This window comes from Scyliorhinus canicula, chromosome 9 (assembly GCF_902713615.1).
Source record: "Scyliorhinus canicula chromosome 9, sScyCan1.1, whole genome shotgun sequence".
In the NCBI taxonomy this organism is placed as follows: domain Eukaryota; kingdom Metazoa; phylum Chordata; class Chondrichthyes; order Carcharhiniformes; family Scyliorhinidae; genus Scyliorhinus; species Scyliorhinus canicula.
The window spans coordinates 117201551-117219322 of NC_052154.1; the positions used below are offsets into that span (position 1 = coordinate 117201551).

At 48.1% G+C, this 17772-nt stretch overlaps 1 protein-coding gene across 1 annotated transcript in view; it reads right to left on the bottom strand.

The window, feature by feature from the left end:
• Positions 1-17772, bottom strand: part of LOC119971631 (dual specificity protein phosphatase 8-like) — a 275181-nt gene that overhangs the window by 50705 nt on the left and 206704 nt on the right. The window lies entirely within an intron of this gene.

The window sequence follows — 17772 nt, forward strand, 5'->3', positions numbered from 1 at the left end:
AACTTGTAAATCCTTCCAGCATGCCGATATCTGGAGTGGGAGAGACCCCTGGTCAGCCATGTTTGATGTGGAGTGGAGCCCCTCAAGCTATAAGCCTTTGGTGACAGACTAGCGGCCTGTTCCAGGAAAGACCTCATTATGGGGAATAGGTGAAAGTAAGAGAAATAAACCAGCCTGTTTCAGTGATGTTTATTATGGGATAAATATTAACCCGGACAGTGGGGGAACTCCCCTTCTTCAAACAGACCTATGAGACTGCATGACCATGTGGAAGGCAGACAAGACGTTAGATTTAAGATCTCAACTGAAAGTGCCCCCCCCCTCCCCGAACCCGCCCACCCGGTGCTACACAGAGATGTTAGCCTAGATTTTGAACTCCAGAAGTGGTGCTTAAACTCTCCTGATGTGGAGTTCAGAGTGTAACCAACTGAGACACATTCTCAGATCCTTAAAAGGTGCTATAAACAGACATCTAATCTGTTTGCAGTGCAAAACCATGACACTTTTTCTTCTCTATCTTTTTTCAATGAGGTCACTGACCATGCTGGGTGTTCAGTTCAATGGGAGTTTGGGTGCCATCTGCTATCTCAGCCATGCTTTGTTACCTCAGATAACATGCTTCATTCCTCCTGTGCGAGACTAGGCACCGCATGGGTGTGGATATGATTAGGGATTAACTGTGATGTTTTCCAATACTGAACAGCCCACTATTGCTCAACTGTCCAGAGTCCACCTTGCACTAGAACAAGTCAGCGTTTCCAGAAGAGAGATGGAGCAAGGTTCAGGCTTGGTTCAGTGGTGGCACTCCCATTGCCGACATTGAAAAAGTATCACCAGCTCCGGTTGAACATATTGCTGGATGAGTCATCACGTGACCTGCTGCCTCCAGCTGTCCTGCCCAACATACCCACAATTGGTCAGCTGATCTGTCCATCCCCATGGTCCCTCCCTACACCAATCAGAAAATGAATCCACTCTATGATACACAATTGGATATTTCTTCCCTGTCGGTTAATGGCCTCTAATTCCTCATCTACAATATTTGTGTAACTGATGAACAAAAGTGTTTGAGGAAAATAACAATGAACGTTTTGTTCATGCCTCTATGAGTTTTCTCCCAGGTTGTTCACAGCAGTGTCCTGGCAAACCTCCTGGAGACAATCCTGGAGGGTTGGTAACCTTTGTCAGAAGGTTGCAAGTTCAAGGCGCAGGCCAGAGACTTGAGTATATACTCCAGGTTGACTTATCCAGTACATTACTGAGTTACATTGCTAACTATCGGAGGTGCACCCTTTCAGGTGAGCTGTTAAATCAACACTCTGTCGGGCACTATTTTGAAGAATGATGTCCAATGCTTCTCCCTCAACCAACAGCTAAAACAGCTTACTGCTCATATATCATTATTCTTTGGGGACAATTGATGTGTGCAAGATTGGCTGCTGCATTTCTACATTACAACTTAAAAATACTTAATGAGCTATGAGTGCTTTGAGACTGAAATTGTAAAAGGTGCTGTATTATAAATGCAAGTTTTTTTCCCTAAACTAAATGGGGGAAAAAATTAAATGGTGACTCTTACTGGTGCTGTAGGCTGACTCACGGTAGGTCTACAACTTACGGCAATGTGCAGCACTGAATTGAATTACAAGAAAACTTAATGCTCGTGGAAGAAAACACATCCTTGGTCTGGCAGACCGAGAAACTGTACAGGACAAATATTTGTCCTTCTGTGGTGTGCAGCTCAGTGTAGGATCAGATTAGTTGCTTCTCCATTTTTCAACAGACCTTTCATGAAAGGTGGAACATGGCTCTTTTTTCAGCATCTGAAGGTTTAATTTCCAGTTATTCACGGAATGTGTCATGAACAGCAGGAAGGTTAACAACTACCAAAAAGGACATGGCTCATGAGCCGAACCAAATGTGCGTGTTCACCCCTTGCTCCTACAACACTCCAGATCTCCTTCACTTCCATGCAATAAAATCCACAACTCCTGCAGCTTGCTTAGTTGGCCACATGGTTATGAGTGAGGAATGGGGCAGCACGGTGGCACAGTAGTTAGCATTGCTGCCTACGGCGCTGAGGACCCTGGGTTACTGTCCGTGTGGAGTTTCCATGTTCTCCCCGTGTTTGCGTGGGTTTCACCCCCACAACCCAAAGATGTGCAGGTTAGGTGGATTGGCCACGCTAAATTGCCCCTTAATTGGAAAAAATAATTGGGTACTCTAAATTTCTTTTTTTTTTAAATGAGTGAGGAATTAGTCATATTTCCAAGTGGTCAGCCTCACTCAGAGATCACCCATTCCAAAGTAGGCATGCCTTCAATGATTGGCCCACTTCCTGTTGATAAAACAACCAGATCCACAGTACCAACTGGTGACTGCTACACTTTCAAGTTGGACTGGCATAGTACTGTACCATGGAAAGAACATGCATTTATATAGAACTTTTTATGACATCACGATGTCCGAAAGCACTTTACAGCCAACAAGGGACCTTTGAGAGGCCATCACTGTTCTAACTTAGGCAGCGTGGCAACCAATTTGTACATAGCAAGGTCCCGCAAACAGCAATTGGATAAAAGCCCCCAAAAACATGTTTTAATAATGTTGATTGAAGGTAGCTATTGGCCAGGACACCAGAGAGAACTTCCTGGCTCTTCTTCAAATGTGTTCTATATTTAGCTGCATAGGCTTTGGTTTAATATCTCAGGCAATAATTGGCACCTCTAACAATACTATAGGCCATCAGTATGATTGCAGTGTCAGCCTAGATTACGTGCCCACATTCTGAATTGGAGTTTGCACCCACAACCCTGAAGGCAGGGTCTATTTCACGAGTTCACGGGTATGTCACTGGGAAGGGTCCACCTGCTCCCATCGGCTCCTCCATGGACAATGGCTGAAAGAGTCAAGTGATCACAATGTCACCCAGTTGGCTGAGGAATACTTGCAGGAAACTTTCTGGAGAAGAGAAGGGGCGCGATTCTCCGCAAATGCGGAGAGTCGTGAAGGCTGCCGTGAAACTGGCCGTGTTTCACGGCAGCCTCCGCGGGGCGCTCCGCTCCGCGGAGCCCCGGTCGGGGCTAGCAGCGGGGCCCCGTGAAACTCGGCATCGCAGGCTTAGCGAACTTCGCTAAGCCCGCGCGCCAAGGTTAACGGCGGCTGACGCGCACAATGACATCAGCCGCGTATGCGCGGATTGGACGGCTCTAATCCGCGCATGCGCGGATGACGTCATCACGCATATGCGTGAAACCCGCGCATGCGCGGGCCGTTATGCCCCTCAGCCGCCCCGCGGACTGATCCAGCGGGGCGGCGGAGGAACAAAGAGTGCGCAGGGTTCGGACCCGCTGCCCGCGATCAGTGCCCACCGATCGCGGGCCCATGCCACCCTTGGCACGGCCGTGGTGCGGTGGCATGGTTCTCAAGAACGGCACTTTGCGGCCGTTTTCACGAACTGTGAGAGCAGGTGTGTTGGAGTTCGTGAAAATGGCCGTAAAGGCCTGGGAAATCGGCCCATTGGCTAGGGGAGAATCGCTGCTCGCCGTAAAAAAACGGCGAGCAGCGATTCGTGTCGTGGGGCGGCCGTGGGGGGGGAGAATAGCGGGAGGTCGGGAAAAATGTCGGGAAGGCCCTCCCGCTATTCTCCGACCCGTCGTGGGGGGCGGAGAATCGCGCCCAAGGTCTTTGAACGAAAAGATTAGTGCCACCTTCCCCCCCTGAAAACAAAGTTATATGAATTGCAGACCTGTGAAAGCGAAAGCAACTCAGAATGAAACAAGAGAAACCTGCCTGTAAAATCACTAGACACAGAAGTTCCAACACTTCACTGTAAAGTGCCACATGTCAAAGGTCCTCTTTGAAGTTACGTAAAGTTCAAATGCATGGTTCTTTTTCAATTTTGGCATTTAAGAGCCATGAGAAATTCAGAGAAAAAAAACCATGGCCTCACTCCTCTCGCACCGAAACAAAAAGTAAAGTTAGACAAGATCATTGTTTAAATTTATATCTGTTTACCTCAAAAATAGAAGAAATTGATAAGTTACAGTGAAGCAAAATGACAAACCAGGATTTTTACACAGTTCACCAGCACCACCTTTTGAGTTCTCAATGGTAACTCTAAAAGTCCTGTTTTTAAAGACATTTGCTCCGCCAGTTTATATCATCTGTCCTTCCACGTTCCTCATCCACTTTTAAATTTTTACACTCTGTCACACTTCAGCTCACTGTGACCTCAAGGCCAATTTGCTTCTGCTGTCAGCTGCTTTACCACAGTGCCAGCAGTGATAGAGGTGTTTGTCAAATAGGCTTTGAGCAATATCAACTCATCACTTTATTTAAGTTGGCTTCAACTCCAGAACTTGGCACTGGCAATTGATCCCAGAATGCATGTGTATTATGCTAATGGCATCATGGCACGCAGCCGGGACGTTAAACCGCGGCCCCTGTCTGCCCTCCGATGAGGACATAAAATGTTCCTTGGCACTATTTTGAAGCAGAGCAACGGAATTTTTCGCCTTGTAACCCTGGTCAATATTTATTCCTCAGCCAACACAAGTAAAAACTGATGATCCCGCAATTATCACACTGCTGTTTATAGGAGCTTGCTGTCCACAAATTGACTGCTGTGTTTCCAACAGTACAACAGTAACTCCACTTTAAATGTACTTCATTAGCTGTAAAGTAGTTTGGAACATCCTGGGATCATGAGAGGTTCCATCTGAATTCAGGTATACACAAAGAGTGACATTAGAACATAAGATGTAGGAGCAGATGTAGGCCACTCAGCTAATTTCTACCCCGTCAAGCCCCGCTGAGATACTTGTATGTCTCATAGGGTCACCTCTGATTCTTCTAAATTCCAATGAGTGCAGGCCCAATCTACTCAACCTCTCCTCAGAGGAAAATCCTTCCATTCCCAGGATAAAACTAGGGAAGCTTCTCTGGATTGCCTCCAATACCAGTAAATCTTTCCTTCCATAAGGGGACCAAAACTGTTCACAGTATTCCAAGTGTGGCCGAACCAGTTTCTTGTATAATCTTAGCAGGACTTCCTTATTTTGTACTCCAATTCCCTTGCCAATAAAGGCCAACATTCCATTTGCGTCCCCAATTACCTGCTGAACTTGCATGCTAGCCTTTTGTGATATATGCACGAGGACGCCCAAATCCCTCTGTGCTGCAGCTTTCTGCAGTCTTTCTCCGTTTAATGAATATTCGGCTCCTTTATTTTTCCTACCAAAGTGCATAACTGCGCATTTTCCTATATTCTATTCCATCTGCCAAGTTTTTGCCCACTCACATGATCTGTCTATATCCCCCTGTATATTCTTTGTGTCACCCTCACCACTTGCCTTCCCACCTTTTTTTGATTCACCCACAAACTTGACAAACTTCTCTTGTTCAAGTCGTTAATGTATATTGTGAATAATTATGGCCCCAGCACGGATCCTTGTGGCACTCCAGTCATTATAGGTTGCCACTCTGAAAGAGCTCTTCAATCAGTTAGCTAATCCTCTGTCCATGCTAATATACTACCCCGAACACCACAGGCTCTTGTCTTATTAAGTAGCCTTTGGTGTGGCACCTTATCAAATGCTTTTTAGAAATCCAAGTATATTACATCTTCTGGTTCCCTTTCATCTACCCTGCTCGTTACCACCTCAAAGAATTCTACTACATTTGACAGGCCTGGGGCAGGATTCTTCATCTCACAGCACCAGATTTCCCATTGTGGGCAGCCCCATGCCGTCGGGAAATCTGGTGCGGCAAAACGGAGAATCCAGTCCATAATTTCCCCTTCATGAAGCCATGCTGACTCCACTTGATTATATTATGCATTTCCAAATATTCTGTTATTACATCCTTTATAATGGACTCTAACTTTTCTCAATGACAGAATTTAAACTGACTAGCCTATAGTTACTTGTATTTTGGCTCCCTCCTTTTTTGAATAAAGATGTTGCATTGGCAGTTTTCCAATCCTCTGGGACTCTTCCAGAACTGAATGATTCTTGGATGATTACTACCATTGCATCCACTATCTCTGTAGCTACTTCCTTTAATATCCTGGGATGCAACCCATCAGGTCCAGGGGATATATCGGCCTTTAGCCCCATTGGTTTCCCTAGTTCCATTTTTGATTTTTATTATATTAATTTCCTCCCACCTTCTGCCCCTCGATTATTTATTTTTGGAATGTTATAATGTCTTCCACCATTGTGCTTTTGAAAAGTACAAAATGGACCAAAGTTCTTTCATTGCGTGAGAATTGGTGAAAAATGGATGTGAACAGATGCTGAAATACAAAACTCCCTCCTTGTTAGTAGGTTCATTCAAAGGATGCAGCATCAGAGCTGCCTCCTAACTACTAACCCAGTGCCTGAGTTTAAAAAAAATTCAATTATTGGATGTTCGCACCCCCAATTGCCTTTGAACTTGCTAGATCATTTCAGAAGGCATTTAAGGGTCAACCATATTGCTGTGGGTTTAGAGTGACATGTAGACCAGGTAAGGATGGCAGATTTCCTTCCCTAAAGGGACATTGGTGAACCAGATGGGGTTTTGCAAAAATGGTTCAAATACGAAATCCACCACCAGCTCCTTCTCCGATTCTCTTTATATGTAATCCCAGTCCTTCAACAATGTCCACCATCTAAGTATCTTGAACAACATAATCAACAGACTATCAGCAACAGGCCGGAAGAACACAGGAAGTTGGTTTAAAGGCCTGGATGGATGCCTGAGAGATAGAGTTGACAGCCATTCAGGATTGTTGGGAATTTCAGGAATTCATGATTAATCTCCGAGACAATATTGTGAGTAACACAGGGAGAAATTCAAAACGACACTAAATAAAATCACGGTCCATTTCTTTTCATTCTTTTTGATTCCTTTTGTTTATTATGATAAAAATATTGGAGATGGATAAAGAGTTTGACTGGGAGGCCCTGTACGGAATGCTCCAGGACAGGAAAAGTTCCAGCCCTGCAAGGGAATAAGGGCTGCCATATTCCTCGGGAACAAATTGGTTATTCTCTCCACTCCCCTCCTCTAGAAATGAATCTTAACAAAAATCTGAAGTGCTGGAATCACTGTAACAATTATAGCAACACAGAAGCCCTGAGAGAGGCTTAGATGAAGGCATAAGGAATGGGAAAATAATTCACGCTGGGGAATCATGGTGTCGAAGAATGTGATCCGACTGGTCCTTCATTTCAGAATTCCCCAGCAGGATGGAAGCCTCCCGGGCAGCACGGTGGCGCAGTGGTTAGCATTGCTGCCTCACGGCGCTGGGGTCCCAGGTTCGATCCTATTCTGGGTCACTGTCTGTGTGGAGTTTGCGCATTCTCCCCGTGTTTGCGTGGGTTTCGCCCCCACAGCCCAAACGATGTGCAGGGTAGGTGGGTTGGCTACGCTAAATTGCCCCTTAATTGGAAAAAATTAATTGGGTACACTAAACTTATAAAAAAAAAGGATGGAAGCCTCCTGTCTAAGCTCTCTCCAAGGTTTCCGTGTGGAGACATATTTTCACAATCTCAGCCCGGTGGGTACAAATCCATGGTGCAAACTTCCAGCAATATGTTCCAGTCGATAACGTCACTCAGTAAGGTTGTTGACCTGTAAGCAGAAGTGTCACATTGAGCCAGACAGCACGTGGTGTTTAGCTTTACCTTCAGGTGACAACAACTGGTTGGGGCGAGAGAAGCTTTATTCTGCATTTGATTGCCCTATACCTCATTAGTGCCACTGGTGGGTACCAAGTATTCATGAGTCAGCAATGAAATCCCTCATCTTCTTACAAAGAGAGATTGAGCAGTTTAGCCCTTTATAAGAATGAGGGGAGGTCAAATTGAGGTATATATGTTGATAGAAGGTATGGATAAAGTAGGGGTAGAACGGATCCTGCCCCTTCTGTCATTCTAGAACGAGAGGTCATAGTCTCAGGATCTGTGGTAGGAAATTAATAACACAGGTGAGAAGAAACTACTTCTCCCAAAGGGTCGTGAATCTCTGGAATTCACTACCCCAGAATATGGTGGATGCTGGGACAGTGAGTAAATTTAAGGAGGCGTTGGACAGATTTTTAATTGGTAATGAGCTAAAGGATAATGGAGAACGGGCAGGACGGTAGAGTTGAGGCCAGAATGAGATCAGCCATGATCATATTGAATGGTGGAGCAGGCTCGAGAGGCTAAATTGCCTACTCATGCTCCTAGTTCTTTTATTCTTTTCTTTTTTTTTTAAATTTAGAGTGCCCAATTCATTTTATTTCCAATTAAGGGGTAATTTAGCATGGCTAATCCACCTAACCTGCACATCTTTTGGGGTTGTGGGGGCGAAACCCACGCAAACACAGGGAGAACACCACACAGACAGTGACCCAGAGCCGGGATCAAATCTGGGACCTCGGCGCCGTGAGGCAACAGGGCTAACCCACTGCGCCACCGTGCTGCCCCGAGTTCTTATGTTCTAATGAAGAACTATTCTGTCTAATTCCACCTTCCAGCTGGAAGGTTGGTCTGTAGCCCTGTCGGTAACAGCACCTCAAGCACAGATCGGATTCTCCGCCCCGTCGCGCCACATTTCTATTTCACCTGACTGGCGGGATGCTCCATTACGCCGGCCAGTCATTGGGGTTTCCCATTGTGGGGCAGCCCCACAACGTCGGGAAACCCCCGGACTGCTGGCAAAACGGAGCATCCCGTCGGCGGAAAACCCAGCCCCTGGTGTTCTTGATTAATAAGGGGTTTCTTGATTAATATGGAGATCAGAGGTTATGGGGAGAAGGCAGGAGAATGGGAATGAGGAACATATCAGCCATGATCGAATGGCAGAGCAGACTCGATGGGCCAAATCGCCTAATTATGCGCCTATATATAGAACATAGAACAGTACAGCACAGAACAGGCCCTTCAGCCCTCGATGTTGTGCCGAGCCATGATCACCCTACTCAAACCCACGTATCCACCCTATACCCGTAACCCAACAACCCCCCCCTTAACCTTACTTTTTTTAGGACACTACGGGCAATTTAGCATGGCCAATCCACCTAACCCGCACATCTTTGGACTGTGGGAGGAAACCGGAGCACCCGGAGGAAACCCACGCACACAGGGGGAGGATGTGCAGACTCCACACAGACAGTGACCCAGCCGGGAATCGAACCTGGGACCCTGGAGCTGTGAAGCATTGATGCTAACCACCATGCTACCCTGCTGCCCCTCTGCTACCCTGCTGCCCCTTACGGTCTTTGCTGTGGGTCTGCTTTTGTTTCTGTTTCAGGAACTGACTGAGAGCTGATGGGTCAGTTTATAGCTTGAACTAGGTTGTAATCTAGGACACAGAAAATAATAGACAATTAGAAGCCTGACAGCCTCTCTCTGAAATGAAATAGATTAATACACACTGGGACACGTGGCATACATGTGCACTGACTGGGAAAGTACACACTAGCATGTACTCACGGGGACAATGCATAGAAATTGTATTCATTGGGACATTGGACGCGAATATGTACAGTCTTTGACACTGGGCATGAATGTGTACACACTGGAAACACTGGGCATGAATGTGTACACACTGGGACACTGGGCATGAATGTGTATGCACAGGGACACTGGGCATGAATGTGTACTCACAGGGACTCTGGGCATGAATGTGTACTCACTGGGACACTGGGCATGAATGTGTATGCACAGGGACACTGGGCATGAATGTGTACTCACTGGGACTCTGGGCATGAATGTGTACTCACTGGGAACACTGGGCATGAATGTGTATGCACAGGGACACTGGGCATGAATGTGTACACACTGGGAACACTGGGCATGAATGTGTATGCACAGGGACACTGGGCGTGAATGTGTACGCACAGGGACACTGGACATGAATGTGTACGCACAGGGACACTGGACATGAATGTGTACACACTGGGACACTGGGCAGGAATGTGTACTCTCTGGGACACTGGGCATGAATGTGTATGCACTGGGACACTGGACAGGAATGTGTATGCACTGGGACACTGGACAGGAATGTGCACTCACTGGGACACTGAACATGAATGTGTACTCACAGGGACACTGGACATGAATGTGTACTCTCTGGGACACTGGGCATGAATGTGTACGCACAGGGATACTGGACATGAACATGTCTGCACTGGGACACTGGACAGGAATGTGTACTCACAGGGACACTAGATAGGAATGTGTATGCACTGGGACACTGGACATGAATGTGTACTCTCTGGGACACTGGGCATGGATGTGTACGCACTGGGACACTGGGCATGAATGTGTACTCACAGGGACACTGGGCATGAATGTGTACTCACAGGGACACTGGGCATGAATGTGTACTCTCTGGGACACTGGGCACGAATGTGTACGCACAGGGATACTGGACATGAACGTGTCTGCACTGGGACACTGGACAGGAATGTGTACTCACTGGGACACTGAACAGGAATGTGTACACACTGGGAACACTGGGCATGAATCTGTACTCACAGGGATACTGGACATGAATGTGTCTGCACTGGGACACTGGACAGGAATGTGTACTCACTGGGACACTGGGCATGAATGTGTACACACTGGGAACACTGGGCATGAATGTGTATGCACTGGGACACTGGACAGGAATGTGTAAACTCTGGGACACTGGGCATGAATGTGCACTCACTGGGACACTGGGCATGAATGTGCACTCACTGGGACACTGGGCATGAATGTGTACACACTGGGACACTGGGCATGAATGTGCACTCACTGGGACACTGGGCATGAATGTGCACTCACTGGGACACTGGGCATGAATGTGTACACACTGGGACACTGGGCATGAATGTGCACTCACTGGGACACTGGGCATAAATGTGTATGCACTGGGACACTGGGCATGAATGTGTACACACTGGGACACTGGGCATGAATGTGTACTCACTGGGACACTGGGCATGAATGTGCACTCACTGGGACACTGGACATGACTGTGTACACACTGGGACACTGGGCATGAATGTGCACTCACTGGGACACTGGGCATAAATGTGTATGCACTGGGACACTGGACAGGAATGTATATGCACTGGGACACTGGACAGGAATGTGTATGCACTGGGACACTGGACATGAATGTGCACTCACTGGGACACTGGACATGACTGTGTACACACTGGGACACTGCAGATGAATGTGTACACACTGGGACATTGACCAGGAATGAATACACTCTGGGACACTGGGCATGAATGTGTATGTACCGGGACACTGGACATGAACGTGTCTGCACTGGGACACTGGGCATGAATGTGTACTCACTGGGACACTGGACAGGAATGTGTATGCACTGGGACACTGGACAGGAATGTGTACACACTGGGACACTGGACATGAATGTGTACACAATGGGACACTGGACATGAATGTGTATGCATTGGATGTAATAGAGGGACTTGGTAAACTCTTGGCTTTAAATTTCCTGCTTGCTCTGCACAGCACCTCAACCGGTAAGGGCATGTCCACATTAACCCTTACTAACTTTTACAGATGCACCATAGAAAGCATCCTATCGGGCTGCATCACAGCCTGGTATGGCAACTGCTCGGCCCAGGACCGCAAGAAACTTCAGAGAGTCGTGAATACCGCCCAGTCCATCACACGGACCTGCCTCCCACCCATGGACTCCATATACACCTCCCGCTGCCGGGGGAAAGCGGGCAGCATAATAAAGGATCCCTCCCACCCGGCTTACTAACTTTTCCAACTTCTTCCATCAGGCAGGAGATACAGAAGTCTGAGAACACGCACGAACAGACTCAAAAACAGCTTCTTCCCCACTGTCACCAGACTCCTAAATGACCCTTGTTGACTGACCTCATTAACCCTGTATGCTTCATCCGATGCCAATGCTTATGTAGTTACATTGTATGTCTTGTGTTGCCCTATTATGTATTTTCTTGTATTTTGTTTCATTCTCTTTTCTTCCCATGTACTGAATGATCTGTTGAGCTGCTTGCAGAAAAATACTTTTCACTGTACCTCGGTACACGTGACAATAAACAAATCCAATCCAATCTGATGCATGCAGTTTGACGGTCTACCAGGAGAGGGCCACTTAAAAACAAAATACCGATTCATTTCTAACAGGTGTTTATTTTCTCCAAACAAATTTTCTACCAGTAAACAAACAAGAAAAAACTTGTTTGTAGCTTTTACAATCGGTGGTATACATTTCCTGCCAGCTACAACTAATTTGACATAATTCTCTTTTCCTTATGATCCGGCAAATGACTTAGTGACTAGAATGTATAATTTGAGAACCAGAATCCCATTTGATGATGCAAGTTAATCTTTCGTGTCAAATGGAATAAAGTGGGCACTTCCGGAGGAGGCCACGGTGTGAGTGGTCACACACAGGGCAGCTCCTGCTTGAAGGTGTAGAAAAGGGGCTCTTTTTACCCCAAATCAGGTGCAACATTGACGGAAAAGTGTAACTGAAGGTCAGAGAAGTTCCTCCCGGGGGTGGTATGTCTGCTGGTTATCAAACCCAGCAGAAGAAGGTGAAAGACTTGGCCAAGGAGTTGGAAGAGACCTGTGGCACGGCAGGCAGTGGAAAGATGGTGGAGGGGTCAGTGAAAGTAGCAAAGCCCCAGATGGAACGGATGATGGCCTTCATCAAGGAAGAGTTCTGCCAGCAGAGGAGAGAGATGCTGGAGGATCGCTTGAACGCCATCGAAGGGGTTGTGGTCCCCCTGAAGAGCTCAATGGAGGGTGGGAGAATGTCAGGAGGCGCAGGGGTCGCAGATCCGAGAGATTGGGGTTCAGCAGAGCCAAGGCAGTGCTATATCCATGACACATTAGGTTTGGGGTGCTCTACTTGGAGAAACTATGGGTGACCTATGAAGGCCGGGAATACTATTGTGAAACCCCAGAAGCGGCCAATGACTTTATCAAGGAACATAAACTGGGGGAGAAATGAACTGAACAATTCTGGAAGACTGAGGTGCTGGCACTTTGAAGTAATTGAGAATATGGGTAGAGTGGGGGTTGGAGGGAGGTTTTTTTCTTTTACTTTGATGTGACAAGGTGAGGTTGGAGAAGAAATGTGGTCAGGGGCGAAGAAAAGGGATGGGCTAGGGACAGGGTGAAATTAATGGAAGTAAACTGAACGATGAAGATGGTGGACAGAGGAGGGGAATGGAGGCATAAGCCCCCGGTACGGCTACTAACATGGAATGTGCAAGGGCTCAATGGACCAGTGAAGTGATCTCGGGCCTTTGCGTACCAAAGGAGTTTAAAAGCGGAGGTGGTCTTTCTGCAGGGGACACACCTCCACATGAGGAACGAGGTTAGGCTGAAGAAAGGATGGATGGGTCAGTTTTTCCACTCAGGATTTGATTCAAAATCGCGGGGAGTGGCAATTTTGAAGAGTGATGCACCGTCAATTACCACAAGACGAGAATGGTGGAACTATCGAGGCTTTATTGAGCGAGATGTTGTGCCTCCTGTAGCTGGAACCAGAATGGGAGCAGCATTGGAGAGCACACACTTTTATACACCGCCTGCTGGGAGGAGCCAGCAGGCAGAGATTTACCGTTGTACCCTTAATATACGGGCAATGCCGTAAAATATATGATATGCCACTAGTGGTGACTACCACATTCACCCCGTTAAAAAAAAAGTCCAGCAGGGTGGTGGAAAACATTACAAGTTAAGTCTGTCAGGGGCCTTGACCCTCCTCTGTGATTGCCTCAGTCCTGGTGGTGATGTGGGCGCCGACTTGGTGGTCACCTGTGACTCCGGCAGCGTGCTGTCCTCGTCACCCCTGAGTGGAACCAGTGGGAGGACGGATCCAGCTGGGGTGGGGGCTGCGGTGAGGTTCGCTGGAGGGAGGATGAGTTGTGCAGTGGTGAATGAGGCAACGGGGGGGGGGGGGGGGGGTCGGTGCCAGATCGGGGGTTGGGATCCAGCGGGTGCCAGGTCCCGGTGGGAGACTGTGTCCTGGCACCCGTCGGGGTGCGCCACGTAGGCGTACTGCGGGTTTGCATGTAGGAGGTGGACCTTTTCGACCAAGGGGTTCAACCTATGGGTCCACACATGCTTCCGGAGGAGGACGGGTCCAGGAACTGTCAGCCATGTTGGGAGCGAGACCCCGGAGGTGGACTTCCTGGGGAAGGCAAACACATGCCCGTGAAGGGTCTCGTTACTCGCGGTGCAGAGGAGCGATCGGATGGAGTGGAGCGTTTCGGGGAGGACCTCCTGCCAGCGGGAGACCGGGAGATTTTTAGACCGCAGGGCCAGCAGGACGGCCTTCCAGACTGTCCCGTTCTCTCTCTCCACCTGCCCATTTCCCCGGGGTTTGTAGCTGGTATTCCTGCTTGAGGCGATGCCCTTGCTGAGCAGGAACTGATGCAGCTCATCGCTCATTAAAGAGGATCCCCGATCACTGTGGATGTAGGTGGGGAAACCGAACAGAGTGAAGATGCTGTCGAGGGCTTTGATGACCGTGGCAGAAGTCATATCGGGGCAGGGGATGGAGAAATGGAACCGGGAGAACTCATCACTCACGTTCATAAAGTACATGTTGCGGTCGGTGGAGGGGAGGGGCCCTTTGAAGTCCACGCTGAGGCGTTCAAAGGGGCGTGAGGGCTTCACCAGATGCGCTATTTCTGGTCGGTAGAAGTGCAGTGTGCACTCTGCGCATACTTGGCAGTCTCTGGTGACGGTCTTGACCTCCTCAATGGAGTAGGGCATGTTGCGGACCTTGGTAAAATGGAAGAACCCGGTGACCCCCGGGTGGCAGAGGTCAGAGTGGAGAGCCCGGAGTCGGTCCACTTGTGCGCTGGCACATGTACTGTGGGATAGGGCATCAGGGGACGCGTTGAGCGTACCCGGGCGATAAAAAATCTCAGAATTATAGGCTCGATCCTCCACCTCAAGATCTTGTCATTTTTGATCTTGCCCTGCTGTGTATTATTAAACATAAAGGCAACCGACCGTTGGTCAGTGAGGAGAGTGAATCTCCTGCCGGCCAGGTAATGCCTCCAATGTCGCACAGCTTCCGCAATGGCTTGGGCCTCCTTTTCAACAGAGGAGTGCTGAATGTCGGAGGCATGGAGGGTGTGGGAAAAGAAGGCCACGGGCCTGGTTGAGGGTGGCGGCCAGATGCATTGCTCTCCAGCTGAAAGGGGAGAGACTCGTCGACCGCGTGCATCGTGGCCTTGGCAATGTCTGCCCTGATGCGGTGGAAGGCCTGGTGGGCCTCAGCCGTCAGGGGGAAAACTGTGGACTGAATGAGTGGGCGAGCCTTGTCCGCATAATTAGGGACCCACTGGGCGTAATAGGAGAAAAACCCCAGGCATCGTTTCAGGGCCTTGGGGCAGTGGGGGAGAGGGAGTTCCAGGAGGGGGCGCATGCGGTCCGGGTCGGGCCCTAGGACTCCATTTTCCATGACATAGCCAAGGATGGCTAAGTGTTTGGTGTGGAACACACATTTCTCCTAGTTCCCGCAAGATCGAGCATACCCCCCTTCCAGTAGCCGCTGGCGGACGTACGTAGACTTCATGCCCATGACGTAAGCGTCCACTAATTAAAAGTTCAGTGTGCTGGACTGCCGAAACTGCCTGGCAGTCACAGATCCTCCCTAGGATGTGCAGGGCATGCCAGAAATCATCCAGAGACTCCCCGGGGAGTTGCTGTCTCATAGCACGTTTAGCGAGTTGGTCACACCGCAGGTGAAGGTTACTGAGGGAGATAGAAAATGGGTGACCAAAAGAAAGAGCAAGAGTAGGAAGGCAGTGCAGGTGTCCCCTGCGGTCATCTCCCTGCAAAACAGATATACCGCTTTGGATACTGTTGAGGGAGATGGCTCACCAGGGGAAGGCAGCAGCAGCCAGGTTCATGGCACCGTGGCTGGCTCTGCTGCACAGCAGGGCAGGAAGAAAAATGGCAGGGCTATAGTGATAGGGGACTCGATCGTAAGGGGAATAGACAGGCGGTTCTGTGGACGCAATCGAGACTCCAGGATGGTATGTTGCCTCCCTGGTGCAAGGGTCAAGGATGTCTCGGAGCGGCTGCAGGACATTCTGGGGGGGGAGGGTGAACAGCCAGCTGTCGTGGTGCACATAGGCACCAACGATATAGGTAAAAAACGGGATGAGGTCCTACAAGCGGAATTCAGGGAGTTAGGAGTTAAACTAAAAAGTAGGACCTCAAAGGTAGTAATCTCAGGATTGCTACCAGTGCCACGAGCTAGTCAGAGTAGGAATGTCAGGATAGATAGGATGAATGCGTGGCTCGAGAGATGGTGCAAGAGGGAGGGATTCAAATTCCTGGGGCATTGGGACCGGTTCTGGGGGAGGTGGGACCAGTACAAACCGGACGGTCTGCACTTGGGCAGGACTGGAACCGATGTCCTAGGGGGGGTGTTTTCTAGAGCTGTTGGGGAGGGTTTAAACTAATGTGGCAGGGGGATGGGAACCAATGCTGGAAGTTGGAAGGTAGTAAAACAGGGACAGAAACAAAAGGAAGTAAGGGGAAAAGTGCAAGGCAGAGAAGACATAGTCAGAAATCCATCAGGGCGACAGTACAAGGTCCAGTGACTGAGGGGAGCACAGTGAATAGGCCCAGTAATAACAAAAGGAATAAAACTGGAGATGTTAAGATTCAAAACAGAGGTAAAAAAACCAACATAAGTGTACTTTATCTGAATGCTCGTAGTATTCGGAATAAAGTAAATGAGTTGGTGGCACAAATCATCGTAAATGACTATGATTTAGTGGCCATTACTGAAACATGGTTAAAGGATGGTCACGACTGGGAGTTAAATATCCGAGGGTATCAAACTATTCGGAAGGACAGAGTGGATGGTAAGGGAGGTGGTGTTGCTCTGTTATTTAAGGATGACATCCGGGCAATAGTAAGGGATGACATCGGTGCTATGGAGGATAAGGTTGAATCCATTTGGGTGGAAATCAGGAATAGTAAGGCGAAAAAGTCACTGATAGGAGTAGTCTATCGGCCACCAAATTGTAACGAGATGGTGGGGCAGGCAATAAACAAAGAAATAACTGATGCATGTAGAAATGGTACAGCAGTTATCATGGGGGATTTTAATCTACATGTCGATTGGTTTAACCAGGTCGGTCAAGGCAACCGTGAGGAGGAGTTTATAGAATGTATCCGCGATAGTTTCCTAGAACAGTATGTAATGGAACCTACGAGGGAACAAGCGGTCCTAGATCTTGTCCTGTGTAATGAGACAGGATTGATTCATGATCTCATAGTTAGGGATCCTCTCGGAAGGAGCGATCACAATATGGTGGAATTTAAAATACAGATGGAGTGCGAGAAAGTAAAATCAAATACTAGTGTTTTGTGTTTAAACAAAGGAGATTACAAGGGGATGAGAGAAGAACTAGCTAAGGTAGACTGGGAGCTAAGACTTTATGGTGGAACAGTTGAGGAACAGTGGAGAACCTTCCAAGCGATTTTTCACAGTGCTCAGCAAAGGTTTATACCAACAAAAAGGAAGGACGGAAGAAAGAGGGAAAATCGACCGTGGATATCTAAGGAAATAAGGGAGAGTATCAAATTGAAGGAAAAAGCATATAAAGTGGCAAAGATTGCTGGGAGATTAGAGGACTGGGAAATCTTTAGGGGGCAACAGAAAGCTACTAAAAAAGCTATAAAGAAGAGTAAGATAGAGTATGAGAGTAAACCTGCTCAGAATATAAAAACAGACAGTAAAAGTTTTTACAAATAT